Source organism: Saccostrea cucullata, unplaced genomic scaffold (assembly GCF_032062105.1).
Source record: "Saccostrea cucullata isolate Sc308-1 unplaced genomic scaffold, CSIRO_AGI_Scuc_v1 ctg14413, whole genome shotgun sequence".
NCBI classification, from domain to species: Eukaryota; Metazoa; Mollusca; class Bivalvia; order Ostreida; family Ostreidae; genus Saccostrea; species Saccostrea cuccullata.
This window is the reverse complement of record NW_026919598.1, coordinates 1-5,823: the sequence shown is the minus strand read 5'-3', so window position 1 is coordinate 5,823 and position 5,823 is coordinate 1. Positions and strand designations below refer to the sequence as shown.

Here is a 5,823-nt window from a genome sequence, read left to right as displayed (position 1 = left end):
AGTGTAAAATATTGGTAAGGTATGTGAAAGACTTTCAACGTGTTGAAGTAAGATCATGCCACTGTTCACATCAAGCACTTCATTTGGTTACTCGGTGCTTTACACTTTGATTGCCTATCCGACCTATCTCAAAACGTGTTCAAGGAAATTCTGAATATTTATAATATACGTATAAAAATTAACCTGGAAGTCACCTTTTACTAGCTCAACGACATGCTTGCAATTGTAACTTTTCAAAAGTCCACCCAATCTCACACTTACGCCAGAAATAAGCAAATACCCACAGTAGAGAAAAATTCGTTTTACAGGTGATGTATTTGTTCATAAAAGGGAAAATAATACTGGCTTTGTCAAACATGTAGTAAAACGCCATTGGAAGAGATGTCTTGTTTTCGCGCTTTCAGTACTTTTAGTTCTTTGATTTGTCTTTATTTTTTTATTAAATGGATGTTTATGCATTTGGTTGATGTTTAGGTTTTCCCCTTCGTTTTTGAAAAGAACAGGGCATCTACTTTGCGACTGACATTGAAGATACATGTATCTGATTCTGAAAGTAAAGATATTAACTGAACTTATGTAGTAATGACAAGAATTCGTTTCTTGAAGAGATCAACAACACAATGGCATGACCTTTATTGTTAGTCAGTGCATTTTTTTTAAATGTCTTGTGTATTTTGTTTCTTTTCTTTTATGAAAATATGAAGATAAAAACAAACATTCCTTTATATAGACCTATACACTTATTTAATATGCATCTACTGATGTACTAGTTTTACACGTACCTTAATCGTAGTCTCAAAATCGTTTATTTTAAAGGTATAAATATATCGGTTTTAAAGATCTACAGTGATAGATCAATCCAGATTTCACGTGGTCAACCGTCAAGTCAACCATCCCGAATTTCATTAAAAAGAAGCTTTTAAAATGCCTAACAAGAAATTTCTCAGTAAGTAATTGTTCTAACATGTAAGCTGGTTGTTTTATTACAGTTTTTATCTGCGATTATCGGTTGGCTTTTTAAATCTGCTTGACATATCCATACACATGTAAACAAACTTCCATGCTTCAATGGTAAATCTAAGAAAAAATCATATTTACATGTACAAGATACCAGGAAATTAAAGTATTGAGTAAATCAATTAGGTTATTACACTTTTTTGTTCACTAGTCCTAACCGACCTAGAGTTTCTGAAAACCAAATATTTCTATCAGTCATTCGGACTGATGACTTAATTAATGCATTCGTACCAATTCGAAGCATATTCTATCAGTCTGTTAAAATTTTATACGTATATTTTATGATATAATTCAAAACAATATGGCATTGAATGTGTAACGGATTTATCAGTACCTTCTCAGGGGCCGAAATTCGGCCCCATTCCCAATTGAAAATTAGTTCAAATTTTCCCAATTTGGCAGTTATTTTTCCCAATTGCAGAACAATGCTCTTTTATTAAATTATCGTGGAAAAAACACAAAGTAAATTTGCCAGATTGTCTGTAGTTTTACTTAATTTAACTCATTTAGCAAAGCTACAGTCATAACACATGTGTAAATAGCTGCAGATCTGTAGCTCTCCGAAAAAATATATTGATAGACCGGGGAGCTACAGTGCCACCCATTGAAAAAACTGTATATTTATTGCGCACTAAAAAGTGCGCTCGGTTCTCGATTTATTTCTCCTTGTTTTTAAATCTGTAATCTCAAAATATTACTAACCGTGCATTCCTAACATATTCTTTCACTGTTTCCACAACCAAACATTCCTCATAATTGTTGTTAATAGTCCTCCTGACTATTAACAACAATCGTCGAAAATTTCTCTTATTTATACTGCCATTTTGGTTTCAAAGATAATTCGGTCCAATATGCTTCGTTCAGATGTTAACTACGCGAGTACTTGATAGAGGAGAAAGGATTTCTTTGAAATATTCCATTTTTGCAATTGAAGTTAGAATTTTGACGAATTAATCAAGAACCGAGCGCACTTTTTTGTGCGCAATAAATATACAGTTTTTTCAATGGGTGGCACTGCAGCTCTCCGGTCTATCAATATTTTTTTTCGGAGAGCTACAGATCTGCAGCTAATGTTTAAAAACTTCGCCAACTTTTAATCCGAATTTCCTCAGTTTTTTCTGAAGTGGTGATACTGAGTAATTCCATAGGTTTATTAACTCATTTTCACTTACTCAATTGATCTACGAGTGAATGGTAAAACTGTAGGCATTATTTCAGATAGAAAAATATATTTTAATGCACATTTTAGAAAATATGTATGCACTGCCAGTATAATTTTTTGCAGGAGGTAAAAAAAATTATAGCTCCCATGACCTAAATTGGAATCTTATTCACAAGTATAATACCCTACATTGTAAAATAATTAATGCTCATTGAATTCAAATTTACTTTCATTAGTCTATTATTCTTAGTTAATCTTGTTTGATGAAACTGGATCATTTAATTGTCTATTTGGTAGCTAGCCCAAATTTTATATGAAACCTGTTAATTGCACCTGAAATGGCTGAACACATGGCTTATAAGCAACATACTTATTTTTCCCAATTTCATCAAAAAATCGATAACTTTTTCCCAATTTCCAAAAAATGGCATTTCCCAAAATAGGCTGATAAATCCCTGCTGTAAATCTTTTCGTTGCTCATCAACACTGATTGTGAATTTGTGATACCATGGAAACTCTGCCTACCCACTTCTAAACAGGACATGTCTATGAACTTAAAATAGGCCTATACTGCTCTATTATTCAGCTTATTTGATGATTGCATTTTATTTTTCTCATCATCAGAAGAACATTTCAAGTACAGTCAAACTTGTTTTAAGAGGCCACCTTTGGGAAGCCTGGAAACTGGCCACTTAAGACAGGTGGCCTCTTATTCCAGTTTGCCCTCGAATAGGACACTCGGTCAAAAAATAAACAACATTAAGCACTACAGTTAAATTAATTAATCATAATTAAACAGTTCAATGTCAAAAAAGCTTTTTATGTGTATATATAATAATTCAAGCTCATTTAAAAAGAATATTAAAAACGTTTAAGGTTTTGTGCATGTTTCTGTTCCTACATATTAGTTAAACATCTTGCATTCATAAGTGTGCTTTTGTTACATTGAATTATTAAATAAATTCTTTTAATATTCATGTGAAGAAAAACATACAGTGCCTGACTATTATCCTTTTTTATAAAGAAAAAAATGCACAAAAATACAGTTTAATGGTCAATAAAATATAATAAAGCATAGAAATTTAAGTCAAAAATGTCAATAAAAATTTCACTTACATATGTTAAAAAGATAGTCAGCAGTGTAACCCCCCCCCCCCCAACTTAATCAAACGGTAATTAACTTACTTGCTGAAATTTATAAAGTCTGATTAATTTTATTGTTTATAAAGCTGTCAGAATTTCTGTTTAACAAACACAAACTCACAAATAAAATTAACCAATTGACCAGAGAGATGTATTTATGCAGTTGAAAATCATTCCATAACCTAGGTGTCATATGCAATAGAGCGTGACTAATCCCTATCGATCGTCTCTTGATATATGATATGATAAATTCACGAGATAATCATGCCATATGAAGCACTTTGTTTTTACAAGAATAGCGATTAGGACTTCTACATGGAATCAAAATCTAAAAGGTGTGAATTTCTTTAGCTAGAGGAAAGTATCAAATGTAATTAAATTCTTTTAATTTTTCAATCAGCAATCTTGAAAAATGATTACAAATTGATCTAACAGGACAAATATTTTTTTTTGTTATAAACACAAACAGAGTTCAGCGTATCTAAAATTCTAAAAGCAATTTGTTTAATTGCATTAATGGGTTAAATTGACTATCGGGGATATAATTACCCAAGCCAACGTGTTTAAAAGACGTGATAGAATCGTGACAAGTGACGAAATGGCCGCCTATTACAGTGTCAATAAGGCTGTTGGGGAGGATTTGAGTGGCTGCTGGCCGCATTACACAGGTGGCCGTTTATTCCAGTTAAAATATATAGGAGAAATCATCGGGGGGAACTGAAAGTGGCCGCTGACCGCGAGTGGCTGTTGATTTTGGGTGGCCGCTAAGACAAGTTTGACTGTAATATGTTGATGATGCAAGCGTTAGGGCGAGAGCAGATAATTATTCAGGTTTAATTTGGATCAGGCTCGTCAAACTGTAGGTGACAATTGGTGCGTCTAAACGATGACATCACACGACACTGAATTTAAGTAGCAATACCAAACCCAAGCCTGAACTGTGCTGACTTTAAGTGAAGAACATAATTTTATTTATTATTTCTCTGCAATATATCCATTTAATCAAAGCTAGTTTATTTTTTGTTGAATTTATGTTGTTATTTCCACAAGAACGTAACTTAAAGAAGCGATGTATTGTGGGTCCAGAAATTACTGTGGAAAAAAAGATTGATTGGATCAATGTGTAAGTCTGAATTTTCTCTTCGCCCAGGTGTTTTCGTCAGAGCTCACATTCTCACATTACGAGCTGCCCTGCTGTTAATTATGGCCTTATGAAAATAGTTTTTTTTATAACTAATGAAATCAAATTGAATTCATCTTTGCAACTTCCATGCATCAATTAAGGATTTTCAATCTGTTTCGCTCCCAATAAACTGTTTGAAGATTATGACACTAAAAATTTGGCTGAATATTAAAGATAAATTTTGGGACGCACCTGATTTTTACTTGATTCTAACCAGTAAGGTAACAATTTTCCAAATGCACCTGTTGTTTCTTATCCATTGTACATGTTGTAAACAAATAAGGGAGATATATAGAAAGCAGAGATTAATCAAATTCATAAAATAATGAAAGGTTTATCAATGGAAGTAGATTAGATCTTAAAGAAATGAGAACATAATGTATAAGAACGCTCAAAAACATGGAATAACATTACAATCATTAACAGGTGATTGATCGTCTGTTGTTTATAAATGACATGAGAGCAGTCTTCTCATTGGTTGCAAGGATCTTGCCTGTAAGAAGCAATGTATTAATCACATTTTAAGTGGCTAGTGCAAAGAGATTGTGGTTCAGCAATTTTAAGCAGACCAAAACTTCTTTATAATAGCTTGTGAAGATGTGAATTGTGAAGTAAATAAATTCTTGCAGCCCTACAGCTGACATAAAATATATGTGACGTGTATAAGATATTTATATTTTGTAGATAAGAAGAGTAAAAGGGTGTCTGCTGCAAGGAGATACAAAATAGAGAAACTGGTACAGTGTACATGTATTTGAAAATATCTTGTTTGAAAGTAACTTAATTATTAATGTAATGAAAGATCATTCAGTGTATTAAATATGGGGAATGTAGCTGATCTACCTTGGTATATATTAGATAAAAGATGTTTCCTCATCCCTTTTGAAAAACCTAGTCTAGCAATAAGAAAAGAAATGTATTTATTTTACTTTAACAATATAAGATACTCTTTTTCATGACATATACATTTGTTAGAGATGCAATAATTCTTACATTTTAATTATATATATCATTTATGTTAATATTCATGCAGTAACATTACATGTGATGTGTGTGGTATTTTGTAGGTTCGTCAGCACAATAAAAAAGCCAAGAAAGAAGCCAAGAAAAATCCCAACAAATTTGTCAGTAAGTATAGAAGCTCTAATCTTGCGAGTTCATTGAATTTTAATGTAAAATATTTATTTCTTTCAAATAAAATCTTAAATAAGTGCAATTATACTGATTGAAGAGATAGAATGTGTGAAAATGACAACACAAGCAAATGAAGTCTGCTGCTAAGGAAGGGATGGAAATCTAGAGAAAGGACTGGTTAGGG

General features: G+C 32.3%; 1 long non-coding RNA gene across 1 annotated transcript; it reads left to right on the top strand.

Moving 5' to 3' along the window:
* The first annotated feature begins 824 nt into the window (after positions 1 to 824).
* LOC134234083 (uncharacterized) lies at positions 825 to 5,638 on the top strand. Its single transcript, XR_009985114.1, has 3 exons — positions 825 to 946; positions 5,190 to 5,242; positions 5,573 to 5,638. It is a non-coding gene; the product is annotated as an uncharacterized LOC134234083 (long non-coding RNA).
* The last annotated feature ends 185 nt before the right edge of the window (positions 5,639 to 5,823 follow it).